The sequence below is a fragment of the Bos mutus genome, chromosome 11 (genome assembly GCF_027580195.1).
Source record: "Bos mutus isolate GX-2022 chromosome 11, NWIPB_WYAK_1.1, whole genome shotgun sequence".
NCBI classification, from domain to species: Eukaryota; Metazoa; Chordata; class Mammalia; order Artiodactyla; family Bovidae; genus Bos; species Bos mutus.
The window spans coordinates 11,203,166-11,219,910 of record NC_091627.1 but is presented as its reverse complement, the minus strand read 5'-3'; the positions used below and the strand labels follow the sequence as shown (position 1 = coordinate 11,219,910).

Genomic DNA, 16,745 nt, shown 5'->3' with positions numbered 1-16,745 from the left:
TAGAGTGGGTAGCCTTTCTCTTCTCCAGGGGATCTTCCTGACCCAGGGATCAAACCCAGTTCTCCTGCATTCCAGGTGGATTCTTAACCAGCTGAACCACAAGGGAAGCCCAAGAATCCTGGAGTGGGTAGTGTATCCCTTTCTCCAGGGGATCATCCCAACCCAAGAGTCACACCAGGGTCTCCTGCATTGCAGGTGGATTCTTTATCAACTGAGCTATTAGGGAAGCCAATTTATATTTAAATTATTTCATTTATATAGTGTTTAAATAAACAATGAATTAAGTTTAATTCACTGTTAATGTTTATAAACATTTATCAAGTGCCTGACATATATCTGAACAAAATGTTTTTCACTGAGGTACATTATAGTAGAAAAGATAAGCCTTGCAAACAACTCCAGTAGAAGGCACACCATGAGAAATGTTATAGAACCAAAGAGGAAAGAAGAGACACTGGGGAGAAGTCTGGGAAAGATTAAGTAAGAATCTGGCAGTGGGAAAATAATTAGTTCTACCCGGTCCAGCCTGTACTCCTTTCATCACTCTTAAGCAGGTATGAATTTACTAAAAGTTTACACCAGACAGACCAAGATTCTATGATTTTGAGAAAATTACACCCCCTATTAGAGTCTCATGTATAAAGGGTTAATACCAAATACCTGGTGGAACTGTCATGAAGATTAAATGTGAATGATTTACATATTTATATAAATTTATAACTATATGTACATGCTATGCTAAGTCACTTCAGTCGTGTCTGACTCTGTGCGACCCCATAGACGGCAGCCCACCAGGCTCCCCCGTCCCTGGGATTCTCCAGGCAAGAACACTGGAGCAGGTTGCCATTTTCTTCTCCAATGCATGAAAGTGAAAAGTGAAAGTGAAGTCGCTCAGTCGTGTCCGACTCTTAGCAACCCCATGGACTGCAGCCTACCAGGCTCCTCCATCCATGGGATTTTCCAGGCAAGAATACTGGAGTGGGGTGCCATTGCCTTCTCCGATATGTACATATATAATACATATTTATATATTGTGTCTATACAAACTTTACTGTAAATATATACTTACATATATGTGTTATGTTGAATATATATATATATACAAAGTCACAATGGATGGTGAATGTTAATTAAACCTATTGTGGTAATCATTTCACAATACATGTAAGTCACACCATTATGCTGTACACCTTAAACTAATACAGTGATGTATGTCAATTACTTCTCAGTAATGCTAGTGGGGAAAAAATAACAATGCCTGACACTGAAAGAAGGCTCAAGAAAAGGAGATATTTATTACAAATACCTTCTAAACACTGAATTCTATGCCAGGTACTATTAACCTCTTCATCTGAACAGCGCTTGGTATGTTGTTTAACTGCTTATTTTCCCCAAGATCACAAAAGAGTAAATCCCATGGGGTTTACTTTTTATCCACCCAAAAAGAGAAAAAAAAACACATATAGGACACATGTCCATCTGATAATCTGGTAAATAAATTTAACTTTGTTATAAAAAGATAACTTTGAACAAACCGAAGACTCAGCAATACTTAGAAAATGCATGCTGTTTACCACAAGAACATTTAAAAACTGACATTTTAAGTATAGTAGAAAAAAGAAATTTCTAGAAATATTATTTAGGCAATCTATACTGATAGATCAACCTTTACTGAGATCCACGTGTATAAACTAAGCCCTCTGGGGATACCAAAACAGTATGCCAGGGGTTGTCTTCTCTATAGCAGCCCCCTGATTCTGAACGGATTAAGGAGGTTTCCAACATTTGCCTACAGTTTCCTAACATTTGAAACTCCACAGTAGTGGTTCTCAAAGTGCGGTTCACAGACGTCCCCAAGACCTGTTCACAGAGTCTGGAAGATCAAAACTATTTCTGTACTAATTTGCCTTTTTCGTTTGACATTTGCATTAATGGGATGAAGCCAATGTTAAGTTTAATTGCTTAATTGTAACACTCATCAAACCAGTGGCATCAAAATACACTGACAGTCACTACATTCATCATTGCCACACACGGGGGTTGGGAGGGAGGAGAGGACCTCATCTAGCCACTTTAACTGAATGCCCTTGATGAAGCAGTAAGATTTATTGGTTATTAAATCTTGATGCATGAGTACACAACTTTTTTGTATCTTGTGTACAAAATGGAAAGTACACATAAAGCAATTCTACTGCACACTGGTTGTCCCCAAGGAAACGCACTTTGAGCTATTGTTTGAACTGTATACTGAACTAGTCAATTTTTTCATGCATCACCAATTTACCTGAAGGAACAACTAACAGAATATTATGGTAATTCAGATGTGGATGTTTGACAGATATTTTCTTGAAAATTAACAAAATGAGCATGTCATTTCAAGGAGAATAACTTAATAAATCCTTGTTGCCAATGAAACAATTCAAGCCTTTAAACAAAAATTAGAATTGTGGCTAATTTATATCTGCCACTGTGTGCTTCACATGGCTTCCCAATATTTAAAAGTTTTTTCAATGAGATTGGGCTTCTTCCCTTGTGGCTCAGCTGGTAAAGAATCCGCCTCCAATGCAGGAGACCTGGGTTCAATCCATGGGTTGGGAAGATCCCCCGGAGAAGGGAAAGGCTACCCACTCCAGTATTCTGGCCTGGAGAATTCCATGGACTCTACAGTCCATGGGGTTGCAAGGAGTCGGACATGACTGAGTGACTTTCACTTTCAATAACATTAGTGGTGATACTAATGAAATTCATTTGATTTATATAATGAAATGTGTCAACGTTCAGAAAATCTGCATAGCTCAGTGAATTAATATTTTCCAAATGGCCAATGCATGATGTCACAAAATCATTTATGGGTATTCAAAGATCCATGCAAAGTATAAGATGGACCAGCAGATTTGAACAGAATAGAGTATAAGAAGTTCATGTATGGTTTCAGATGCCAAATTGGAACTAACTTTTAAGAAACTACCAACTACTAGATATATTATTATTAGATACTTTTAAGAACTACCAACTTTTAACTTTTAAGAAACTACCAACTATTAGATATAGTATCAAAGAATAGTTAAGTATAATTATCTGAAGAAACTACAAAAATTCCCCTCCTTTTCTATATATGTAGGGATTTTTGTTGTTATTGTTTAGTCACTAAGTCCTATCTGACTTCGTTGCGACCCTGTGGACTCTAGCCCACCAGGCTCCTTTGTCCATGGGATTCTCCAGGCAAGAATACTGGAGTGGGTTGCCATCTCCTTCTCCAATATGTATGGACAGATGCCAGATTTTCTTCATATACCTCAGCCAAAATAACATATTGAACAGATAAAAGGCAGATGCAGAAACATGCAGATATGAGAAATCAGTTAACTTATATAAAGCCAGACATTAAAGAGAGCTACAAAAATATAAAATAATCCCACAGTTCTCACTAAGCTTTCTGGGTAAAATATAACTGCTTTTAATACTTTTCTTATTTTAAACTGTTATTTATGTTGATAAGTAATGGGTTTATTCTTTTATTTCAAATTAATAAATACCAATTTCTCAGTTTTAATTTCTAATATAGTAAAAAATGACGGCTATAACCCAAATAAAAGTTCCTGGAAACTTCAGTAATTTTTATAATTTTTACAAATGCAAAGATTTTTTGTATGGCAAGAGATCTGACCTTGTGTTTGGTTGGTATAATTTTTCTTAATGGAAAAGTACGAAAACTGAAGTAAAATACAGCACAGTCAAGACTGGGTCTCCAGACTTCAATTTCACATTCATTCTAGACCACAATTCATGTATTCACTAAGACAATAATTTAGAAACCCCTCATTCTATTTTTCTCAGTAAGCAGAAAATCATTACAATAATAACAGAAACTGAAATTCGAATGTTATGTCCTGCTGCTGCTAAGTCGCGTCAGTCGTGTCCGACTCTGTGCGACCCCATAGACAAGCCCACCAGGCTCCTCTGTCCCTGGAATTCTCCAGCCAAGAACACTGGAGTGGGTATGTTATGTCCTAGGTATTGTATATTGCTGCTTTCATTTAATTCTCACAACCCTATGATGTAAGTATAATTAATTACTAACCTCTAGATGAGAGGCAGAAGTTAAACCAGAAGTCACAGAGCTACTAAATGGCAGAGATGGGATGTGAAATTAACATTTCTAACAGAGAGATATACCAGCAAAAAAAGATTTCTCATAACTGTCAATCAAAACATTTGTGTGGTCATTGGTAGTGGCATTTATGGAAAAAGAGGACCTGTGACTCTGGCCCAATACACCTTCAGATGTAGACAGACCAATACACCAGACTGGCATATGGACACACAAATTTAGTCCTACACTAAGTGGCAAGAAAACAAGCAAATTGGGAGATGTGCCAGATACATAACCAAGTGCCTCTCTTCTTTAGCCACCCAGCAACTTTACCATCACCCATTAAAAAGAAGTGACAGGAGTCAAGGGTGAAGGATTTGTTACTGACACACAACTGAGGCATTGAAATCTCTTGGCAGGTGTTCTCTAAGCTATAACTCTTCTCTTATGCAAACTAACCCCTAAGCTGAGCCCTCCTGGCTTTATCACACTGAGCCTTGACAAGAACCATCATTAGTGTCCAAGCTCCACTTTTTCCAGGCTGATGACATGTGTCAGACCTTGATTCCTGATGCTACTTCTGCCTGCCAACTCAGGAAAGACTTCTGTAATGGCTTTGGGTTTTTTGAAATACTAAAGTCACATGGCAGCAGCTGACACCAACTCCCTCCTGAGGATGGACACTTGGCCAGGAGCCCAAGCTGAAGTCGATTTGGAGGTTCTTGATCTTTTTAGAAATAATTCCTAACATCCCACTGGCAATTAAAATAAAATCCTCCCCAGAGAACAGCCAGAGGTCAGGCAAGCCTCTTCCATCCATAAAATAAGTCACCTCTGATTAGAGAAAAGTGTTAAAGTATAGCAGCAACTGATAAATGTCAGAGCCTGGAGGGCCTTCACAGAGTTTTGATAACTTACAGCTATTTCTCATTTCATACCATGGACGGTTTTAAGCCAACACCACTCAGCATTGCTTACTTAGTCAAATGGGGCAAGTCAGCATACCAAACTCAAGTCAATGGTCCTGTTTGCACTAGTTCTGGGTTCATCCCTAAGGCTAAGACGTTTGACCTGTCAGGCAAATGACCTGAAGTGCCCTGCAGATGCCCAAGAGGACATTAGGAAACGTCTGCAAAAAGCTGGCTTTTTCACGGTGGAGAAGTTGTGTGACATAAATAAGCGAACACACACGTGCAAGCACACAGACAGAGTCAAGGATTTCAATTTTGATCTGCTGTGTGACTTGGGGTTGTTTCCCTTCTACATCTGTTTCCTTATTTGTTAAAGACACATTGTGGCCTAAATCAGAGACTACCAAATGTCTATGAAATGGTTACATCAGACTGCTCTGGGGACTTGATAAAAGTACAGAACCCATCCCTAAGGATCTGATTTACTACGTCCAGGGTGATACGTAGGAGTCTGCATTTTTAGCAATCTATATTCCCTACCAATACCACTTTAAATTCTGATGTAAGGTCAGGTTTGAAAATCATTCAACTAAATGACCTCTAAGACACCCGATAGCTTTGAAAGTTATAAAACTATGGACGGGAACGTATTTTCTATTCTTTCATCACAGAATTTTTTCCCCTATTCACTATTAGCATTCCCATTCAAATATCAGGATTATCTAATTTCAGGTTAACAACAAGACGTAAAGTGTAAAAGCCATTTGTCAAGTATTAATATATTAATAGCTTACCAAACATAGTACACTACTATTTCGTTTATGAAAGTAGATCTAATTAATAAGCATAGCTTTTCTAGACAAAATACACTCAAAAGTAAAACTTTTAAGACACCATATTTTAAAAAAGACTCAACTATTTGCTGGAAATAGTCAAGAAAAGCAACATTTAAAAAGCATTTTCCCTAAATGTTATGAATAACTTAAAAGCTATGGAATGAATATACTTAATTAGTATTTATATTAATAACTTATGATGTTTCAATATAAAGGTTATAAAAATAGATGTCAAGTTTTTAAAGCATAAAGTACCATATGAATAAATTTTTAACCCAATAAACTAAAATAGGCTAGAGGAGAAATCAAAGTCTTATATTACTGATGTATCAACAGGATTTCATTATAAAAAAAGATTTTGAGTCTTCTGTTCACTGTTCTTATTTATTTCACTAACTGGTTGTTGCAAAACACATGCTTGTTACTCTATATGACTTTTAAAAATCTCTGCCAACACTTTTCACACACTGAAATAAAATCCATTATCTCTCCAACTAATTCCTTAATTCCCATGAATATTAGCTACTACATGATTTGGGTTTCTACTTCTTTTACAACTTTATAAGCCTAACTCATTTATGTACTCCATTATTTAGCTCAGCTTGACAACAAACCTTGGTACAGAATTAGACTGATTACAGATAGCCTGTGAATTAATTTACCATGGAAAAACAAAGTCTTGTTTCCAGTGGGTTTTCAAAATAATATAAAATAGTAATACCTCAAAACACATGAAATCACTGCAATGAGGTGATGGAGAATTCAGGTGGTCCTTATAATATTTTGATAGGCTTTGAAGTATGCATCCCATAATGCCTCTGGCACTTGGCCAATTTGCTATCTCACTGAGTTGGTCTCTTACCTCCTTATTTTCTAGACTCATCTAAAATAGCTGAAAAAACCTGTTCCTACATCTCAACTCCCTGGTAAAAAATTCAAGGAGGGCAAATACAATAAAGAGCAATAATTACATATACACCCATCCGCAATCCCTGGCACATTCTTTCCCCCATTCCCTGACATTGAAGTAAACACTCTGAATTCAGCAGGCTCCTTTATAAGCTTTGCCTTGAAACAACACAATTTTTCAGCCTAATTTCGAGTCGGAATTAGTAGTCATACTGCTGGAATCAGATCCAAACCAAATGGTTGCTGGGGAAGTAAGGGGAGGGGAAAGATGGGGAACCGTTGCAAGATAAATTCATTCAAATATTTGTGTTAACTTCTCACCCAGCAACTTCTTGCTAATTTTATAAGCACAGAATTACTAGTTAGTGATTTGTACCTGAAATTAGCACAAAACAATGAAGTCAAAATATCCACTTTCCCAGAAAACCATCATCACGTTACATCTTTACAGTTACCACTGTCTCAGGTTACACTGCACAGGTTACACCACAGGGAAAGGTGTGACTAGATGATGGTGAATCTACACTACTGCTGGCATGTAGCCATCCAAATAAGATGAAGGCGGAGACTTCCGAAACTAGAGATATTATAGCAAAGACAAGACTAGACTGCAAAACCTTGGTCTAAAAACTCCGGTCAGAATTTCTCAACCTGAAGTTCATAGTGAGTCTATGGATGTGTTCTTAGATTCCATAACTGAAACTCCTTTTAATTTTTGTGTTTATATGCATGTATTTAGGTAGAGAATCCATAGCTCTCCAGAGAGGTTTAAATTATATTAATATATCTAACTTAATCCTCACAATCAATATGAGACAGGTACTAACATTCTCATTTTTACAGATTAAGGAAATTGAAGTTTACAGATTAAAAACTTTACATAAGGTCAAAATGAAAGTGGTACAGCACTGTTTTAAAAAATGTCTTTAAAACACACATACACATATGTATACTAACGCATTAGCTAGTCAGACATTATATTACTTATAAAAGAAGGTTTTTACATTAGTATATATGCACGGAAACCAAATTCTGAGCAAAAAATGTAATTTTATTTAGTAACATGTAAATAACACTTGAAAATGATTTTTAACAATTTAAATCATTTTGCAGTAACATAAAAAATACATATAGTTTTTAATATGTACCGTGTGCTTTCACAGATCTGACATACATCATCTCATTTAGTCCTCAGAACAGTCCTATGACATAGATACTATCATGATCTCCATTTTATAGATAAGGAAAGAGAAACAAAGTGGTTAAGTATGGTCACATAGCTAGTAAGTTGCAAAGTCAAGATTCTGGCCCCAAAGTTTGTGCTCTTTTAATACTGCTTCCCCAAACAATATATAAAAAATGTAAACTATGGTCACTTTATGCAAAGATGGGCACAATAAAGGACAGAAATGGTTTGGACCTAACAGAAGCAGAAGATATTAAGAAGGGGTGGCAAGAATATACAGAGAACTGTACAAAAAAGGTGTTAATGATCTGGATAATCACAATGGTGTGATCACTGACCTAGAGCCAGACATCCTGGAGCATCACTGTGAACAAAGCTAGTGGAGGTGATGCAATTCAGCTGAGCTATTTCAAATCCTGAAAGAGGGTGCTATTAAAGTGCTGCACTCAATACGGCAGCAAATTTGGAAAACTCAGCAGTGGTCACAGGACTGGCAAAGGTCAATTTTCATTTCAATCCCAAAGAAGGGCAATGCCAAAGAATGTTCAAACTACTGCACAATTGTACTCATTTCACATGCTAGTAAGGTCATGCTCAAAATCCTTCAAGTAAGGCTTCACCAGTACTTGAACTGAGAATTTCCAGATGTACAAGCTGGATTTAGAAAAGGCAGAGGAACCAGAGAGCTCAAACTGTCAACCTCCGTTGGATCATGAAAAAAGCAAGGGAATTCCAGAAAAACATCTACTTCAGTTTCATTGACTATGCTAAAGCCTTTGACTGTGTGGATCACAACAAACTGTGGACAAGTCTTCAAGAGATGGGAATACCAGACCACCTTACCGGCCTTCTGAGAAACCTGTATGAAGGTCAAGAAGCAACAGTTAGAAATGAAGATGGAACAATGAACTGGTTCAAAACTGGGAAAGGAGTATGTCAAGGCTGTATACTGCCACTCTGCTTATTTAACTTATATACAGAGTACTTCACGTGAAATGCCAGACTGGGTGAAGCTGAAGCTGTAATCAAGACTGCTGGGAGAAATATCAATTTCAGATATGCAGATGACACCAACCTAATGGCAGAAAGTGAAGAGGAACTAAAGAGCCTCTTGATGAAAGTGAAAGAGGAGAGTGAAAAAGCTGGCTTAAAACTCAACATTCAAAAAATGAAGATCATGGCATCCAGTCCCATCACTTTATGGCAAACAGAAGGGGAAACAATGGCAATGGTGACAGACTTTATTTTCTTGGGCTCCAAACTCACTGTGAAGGGTGACTGCAGTCATAAAATTAAAAGACACCTGCTCCTGGAAGGAAAGCCATGACAAAGCTAGAGAACATATTAAAAGGCAGAGACATCACTTTGCTGACAAACGTCCATATAGTCAAAGCTATGGTTTTTCCAGTAGTCATGTACGGATGTGAGAATTGGACCATAAAGAAGGCTGAGAGTCAAAGAATGGATGCTCTTGAACTGTGGTGCTAAAGAAGATTCCTAAAAGTTCCTTGGATTGTAAGGAGATCAAACCAGTCCATCCTAAAGGAAATCAGTCCTGAATATTCATTGGAAGGACTGATGCTGAAGCTGAAGCTCCAATACTTTGGCCACGTAATCTGAAGAGCTGACTCATCGGAAAAGACCCTGATGCTGGGAAAGACTGAGGGCAGGGGAAGGGAGCAACAGAGGATGAGATGGTTAGACGGCATCATCAACTCAATGGCCATCAGTCTGCACAAACTCCAGGAGACAGTAAAGGACAGGGAAGCCTGGAGTGCTGCAGTTCATGGGGTCACAAAGAGTCAGGACACCACTGAACAAACAACATGGTCATTTTAAAGGTGAAAAAAAAGAAAGCCAAATATAAATCCAGTTGGAAAAGTCTATCATGATAAGGTACTTCATTTATTCTATTTTAGCACATATGAGCCAAGAGCAATGAGAAGACAGACCAAGCAATTTCATTTGCATGCTACTTTCAGATACATAACCTCCTGTGATTTTCACAGCTGTGTGCACAGCAAGAGCTAGTACTATTTGTCCTGCATCTCAAAGATGAGCTAACTGATGCTCTGAGGGGTTACTTTCAATACTATTCTGCATTATCTGAACTTTCCTGCCTCTAGGATTTCCTGTGCAGTTTTCTCTCTATTCGACTATCCGTACTTCTCTGTCTAGTAAAAGTTCTACTAAACTTTCATGGCCCAGATGAGACATGACCATTTAGTTATACCTTTCCTGGCACTCCTAGGCAGAATTAACCGTTCTTTTCTCTATTTTCCCTTAACATATTCATACCATCTTGGCAACATATCCTGTCATCAGCTGTGTCTATGTCTAGTTCTCTGGGTAGACACTGGGCTCCATGATGGCAAGGGCTATATGTAGAGAAGGAATTCCTAGAAAAGATTCTGCTGTTGAGTTAGCAAACGAATGAAACAGAACACTGGCACCTTGGCTAAGAGGAACATAGATTCATGCTGACATTTTGTTGTCATCTTTATAACTTAAGACCTTGTCCTCAAGAACAGCAACACTCGACATTTCTAAGACATATTCCCTGAATAGTGCTTGGGAAGTGTATGGGCAGAAAGCCACCTAAGACAGTGACTCCTCTTCTATGCTACAAATCTCTCAAATACATATTGTTCTAACAAGTTTATGCTTCTTGTTTCTTTCAAGTATATCAAGAGGCCTCAAGAGGACTATGAAAACATTTACATCTCCAAGCCAAAGCATGTGGGTTTTACAATATTTCATAGTATCTCTGGAAAAGGAATGAAAGGAGGTAAGTGAAACACTAAAGGAAGGCATAGTGAGTTTTGACAAACTACTCAAAACCAGTCTAAATCAATTTATTAATTTGGACTAAACTATCAAATGTGTACTATAAAAGTAAACTGTAAAAAGTATAGCTTCTATAACCTGGCTAATTTAACCCTTATCTGCTTTTAACCCCTAGACTTTATCCTCACACTGAGTACACACATCTCTTAGCCAAACACACTGAAAAGATCCAATCTGTGCCTTAGACTTGCTTGATGGTAAAAACTAAACATAAGGATTTAAAGTAAATTGAAGGAATGAAGATAATGAAGGCCTTTACTGCCCTGAAAATTAATTATCTCAATGGAAAACACCCCTATGTCACTTTAGAAACTTACCTTTTACTCTTCTCTAGTTTTTCAAGTCTATGAAAAGAATTCCTCTTAGAATGTCATGAATTTAAGAAATGGTATTTTGTACATGTCTAATAGTTTGGGGTAGCAGAGGTATTTTTTAAAATAAAGCCTGATTATTTATCAAAATGAAATAAGGCACTGACTTCATATTATCAGCCCAATGGGAAGACCATTCAAAATAAACCCATTAAAGAGTTTTTAAAATACTACACAGTAACAGTTGCTTGATTTTTTTGTCTCTTTTTTTTTAATGTAAATTTATTTTTTATTATTATTTTTAAATTTTATTTTATTTTTAAACTTTACAATACTGTATTAGTTTTGCCAAATATCAAAATGAATCCACCACAGGTATACCACAACTTACTGTCATACCACTGAGGACTCAATAAAGCTGGCTAACTGAAGTATTTTGACAGAGGGTGAAATAATTAAACTGATGTAGAATGTAAATGGAGAAGGCAATGTCCCACTCCAGTACTCTTGCCTGGAGAATCCCATGGACAGAGGGGCCTAGTAGGCTGCAGTCCATGGGGTCGCTAGGAGTCAGACACGACTGAGCGACTTCACTTTCACTTTTCACTTTCATGCACTGGAGAAGGAAATGGCACCCCACTCCAGTGTTCTTGCCTGGAGAATCCCAGGGACGGGGGAGCCTGGTGGGCTGCCGTCTATGGGGTCGCAGAGAGTCGGACACGACTGAAGCGACTTAGCAGTAGCAGCAGCAGCAGAATGTAAATAGCTTATATTCAAACCAAATTCTCAGTGGTTGACATTTTTTAATGTCTACCATTTGGCTATTTAAAAATGAATTTGAGAACAGTCAACCTTTAATATTTAAACTTAAAGCAAGTGATAATAATTATTCCTGATTAAAGATTAACCTCAATTCAGTCGGCAGTTCTGTAAGCCCTCTTTTCTACAGGGCATGTCTGGATCCTTCCTGTTATAAATCCTATACTCTGAAAAAGTCTATGTAATTAATTCATTTTCCAAGTTTTTCATCAAGGATATTCAACAGGTAATAAAAAATAACCAATATGTCTACAATGCACTGACAGCATTTCTGCCCAAAGCTAAGACACCTGACATTTTAGTTACTCTCTATGACCTTACTAAGGAGAAATTCAGGCTTTCTACTAGGTAGCAGTGTTTATTTTCTTTGTTTTTTCATTATTGAAAATAACTTGAAGACTACCCCTGAACCTCTGTGATAACTTGGTGATTTAGGATCAGCTAGAGATCATCAATTATAAAGGTCAATTTTTTTTTTTCATCTTCTTCTATGAAACATTCACCTGCTATTACTACAAGCAAACAAGAAGAGGATTCCCTTCTCCAAGATCTCTTCAACCCAGAGATCCAATACAGGTCTCCTGCAGGCAGATTCTTTACTGTCTGAGCCACCAGGGAAGTGTTGGGAAAATTGAGAAAGGAGTACATCAAAGCTGTCTACTGTCACCCTGCTTATTTAACTTACATGCAGAATATATCATGAGAAATGTTGGGCTCAAGGTGAAATCAAGATTGCTGGGAACAATATCAATAATCTCAGAAATGCAGATACCACCACTCTACTGGCAGAATGTGAAGAGAACTAAAGAGCTTCTTGATGAAGGTAAAAGAGGAGAGTGAAAAATGCTGGCTTAAAACTCAACATTCAAAAAACTAAGATTATGGCATCCAGTCCCATCACTTCATGGTGAATAGATGGAGAAAAAGTGGAAATAGTGGCAGATTTTATTTTCTTAGGCTCCAAAACCCATGTGGACAGTCACTGCAGCCATGAAGTTAAAAGATGCTTGTTCCTTGGAAGAAAAGCTATGACAAACCTGGACAGCGAAGACATAACTTTGCCGACAGAGGTCCGTCTAGTCAAAGCTATGGTTTTTCCAGTTTTCATGTACGGATATGAGAGTTGGACCATAAGGAATGCTGAGCCCAAAGAATTGATGCCTTTGAACTGTGGTGCTGGAGAAGACTCCTGAAAGTTCCCTGGACTGCAAGGAGATCAAACCACTCAATCCTAAAGGAGATCAACTCTGAATATTCATTGGAAGGACTGATGCTGAAGTTCTAATACTTTGCCCATCTGATGCAAAGAGCGACTGACGGGAAAAGACCCTGATGCTGGGAAAGATTTGAGGGCAGGAAGAAAAGGGGGCAACGGAGGATGAGATGGTTGGATGGCATCACGCACTCAATGCATATGAGTCTGAGCAAATTCCAGGAGATCGTGAAGGACAGGGAAGCCTGGCGTGCTGCAGTCCATGGGATCGCAATGAGTCAGACATGAGTTAGCTACTGAACAATAAAAGAAGAGGATGTTTACTTGTTTAACTTAGATCTCACTGAAAGTACTGACCCCAGATATACAACAGCTAAGTTTTGAGGTGGTCAATGGAGTAAGCATCATGATAGTTTTCACTATCATAAAGTCCAGTATTCAAGTTCCAGCTTGTAACGTTGACTCCTCGCTATGTAACTTTGGACAAATTGCTTGATTTCTTTAAGACTCAGCTTTTTCACAAGATCAAATTGGGTTGATAATTTACGGAGGTTAAAAATATATAAATCCCAGTATACATTAAATCCTCAATATGTATGTTAATTTCTTTATTATCCGTGCCCTTCAATAATTAAAGTACTGCTATAAAACGGGATACTTGATATTTTCAGAATTACAAAATAATACTATTCAAAGTTTTTTCTCAGATGTCCATTTAGTCTGCTTATAAGTAAATAACTGCAGCCTCACAATCCTGAAGTTCATTAGCTCTGGGCTACACACAAAGATTTCTTAAATACTATCACCTTGGAATGTGAGAAGCTCCATCACCAGTGGTCTCTCGGCTCACTGGCTCTTGGAACATGGGTGCAGGCTGAAGAAGGGCTGCCAGGGCCAGGACCCAGTCTTCAGAGGACTCCAAGGAACATTCAACGCTGTCGGTGAGTTTGGGATTTGAAAAAACCACCGACCGTTGACTGTACCTTGGGTTCCTTACAGACAACACTATATTTCCTGAAGCAAAGAAGCACAGTGTACCTTCACACGTCACGTGAGATCACCAAAAGCAGTTCTGCTCCCCAACCCCCAAAAGTGGTCCAGTTAATTTTTTAAAAGCTCTCCTTTCTCTTGCTCATTGTTCCTTGCTTTTTGTTGTGGTATTTCATTTCAACAAGATAAGAAAAGCTCCGTAATGCTGTTTTTAAATGTCTCCTAAAAATAGGCCATTCTGATGAGAAATAGCAAGAAGAGATTTATTAAAAACATGTATTTCATTTTGAAGTGAAATCCAATTAAGTACTTTACAGCCATTTCTCCCATGTTCTCTCAAAACCTTTAATTAGGAACAAGAGGAGGATTTAATAAGCAAAAATAGCACAAAACTGTCCAATGTCTGCACAGCTCTTAACACATTCCACCTCAATTATAGTTAATGTGGTTAAGTTTTGACAGTCCCATTAGAATACGAGCTGTTTGAAAGCAGTAACTGCCTCACCATTTCCATCCACATGAGCTTATTTAAATGTTCATTAAAGTCAAGTAAAAAGTAAGGTCAGGAGTCAGAAGGATCTGGGATGAATCTTGCTTCAACTCCCTAGCTGTGTGACCCTGGTGAGTATCTGAGTCTCGATTTCCTCAGGCTCATGGGAGATAGTAAGTACACCTACCTTATTAGAGTTTGAGATACAATAATATATACAGTGCTTTGTACCATTCCTAGCAAACAACAAATGCTCGGTATATGTAAGCTATTATTATTACTTAACCTAAAGCATAATCTGTGCTAATTTACCTTGAATGGCACTAGTATTTCTCAGTTCAAAACACAGAGGAAGAACCAGGTTCTCAACTCTTGTTACACCTACCAGTATGTAAGCACTGCCTGTGTGGTCACAGAGGTACCCATGAGCTTTTCCAGGAGCTCCTTCCATTCCCTGAACCATAGTTTCTCACAGCCCTACCATCAGTGTCATCTATAATTATGTGGATTCTCAATGGTTGGTTACTAAGAGAGATATCAGACACACACCTCAAAAACCTAGAGCAGAAAAGAAGAGTCAGGAGTTGGGATGGGCCAAGGTAACCCCACCAACTGAAAATACTGATGGCTGCACTCAACATTCATTGCTGTCGGTGGGTTTGACTTTGAATCAACTCACTGATCAATGAATGTAAACTGCGGACCAAACAACCCAAGGGAAGCAAAAAGGATGTGCAGAGAATCACCCAAGGGTATCTGCTACTATGCTGGGTGGGAGGTGCTGCTATTTCCAATACACTGTCTAAAGGCTCTCTTTGATTCTAATATGAAATAAACCGTCTAAATTCCTAATACTTTTCTTATATCTTTTTTTCTTTAAAGATGTTCTGAGTTAAGGAAATATTTTATAGAAAGAATGAACATTACACCATAATTTAAAAATGATGCTTTCATAATTTTTAAATTAAAAAGAATCTATGCTCATTATTTAAAATTCAAATATAGAAACATTAAATAAAAACTGAAAATTCATTTTCTCATCATCTGCAATCTCTTTCCTTAATGGAAATCACTATAAATATAATAAATCAGTTTAATAATTTATTTTAAATAATAAATGTAATATAATAAACAGTATTTACTTGTTGTATTATCTATTACTAAAATAATAAATAAATATCATGAGCAAACTATTTAATTTCCTTGAAGGCCTTTACCCATGAACATACAAACAGCACAACTCTGTGGTTTCTTGGAGGGTGGCTTGTAATAGAAACAACCTCATTTTATTTTATTTTTGGCCACGCTGCATGCCTTACAGGATCTCAGTCCCCTGACTGAGAGGGATTGAAAGGAAGTGAAACCCTAGAATCTTAATGTCTAGGCAACCCAGGAGCTCCTCAAAACGACTTCATTTTACTCCCATGTTGTTGTTCAGTCGCTAAGTTGTGTCAGACTCTTTGTGACCCCGACTGACTGCAGCACACCAGGCTCCTCTGTCCTCCACTATCTCCCAGAGTTTGCTCAAATTCATGTCCACTGAGTCAAACATCTAAACATCTCACTAAACATCTAAACATCTCATCCTCTGCTGCCCGCTTCTCCTTTTGCTTTCCATCTTTCCCAGCATCAGGGTCTTTTCCAATGAGTTGGCTCTTTGCATCAGGTGGCCAAACAATTGCAGTTTAAGCATTAGTCCTTCCAGTGAATATTCAGGGTTGATTTCCTTTAAGATTCACTGGTTTGATCTCCTTGCAGTCCAAGGAACTTTTAGGAGTCTTCTCCAGCACCACAGTTCAAAGGCATCAATACTTCAGGGCTCAGCCTTTTTTATGGTCCAACTCTCACATCTGTATATGACTACTGGAGAAACTATAGCTTTGACTATACAGACCTTTGTTGACAAAGTGATGTCTCTCCTTTTTAATACACTATGACTAGGTTTGTCATAGCTTTCCTTCCAAGGAGCAAGCGTCTTTTAATTTCATGGCTGCAGTCACTATCCTCAGTGATTCTGGAGCCCAAGAAAATAAAACCTGTCATTGCTTCCACTTTTTCCTTCTACTTGCCATGAAGCAATGGGACTGGATGCCATGATCTTAGTTTTTTGAATGTTGAGTTTCAAGTCAGCTTTTTCATT

At 37.8% G+C, this 16,745-nt stretch overlaps 1 protein-coding gene and 1 long non-coding RNA gene across 6 annotated transcripts in view; one reads left to right on the top strand and one right to left on the bottom strand.

Annotated features, from left to right (window-relative positions):
* NR6A1 (nuclear receptor subfamily 6 group A member 1) overlaps positions 1-16,745 on the bottom strand; it is a 226,543-nt gene that overhangs the window by 147,211 nt on the left and 62,587 nt on the right. The gene's annotated exons all lie outside the window — the stretch shown is intronic.
* The window catches only part of LOC138989851 (uncharacterized), a 47,071-nt gene that overhangs the window by 22,715 nt on the left and 7,611 nt on the right, over positions 1-16,745 (top strand). For 3 of the 4 annotated variants that reach the window (XR_011465983.1, XR_011465982.1, XR_011465981.1), the window contains exon 2: positions 10,618-10,723. This is a non-coding gene — a long non-coding RNA (uncharacterized lncRNA). Of the gene's footprint in view, positions 1-10,617; positions 10,724-12,431; positions 15,639-16,745 lie in introns of those variants that run through there. The other variant, XR_011465980.1, reaches the window with a different exon arrangement.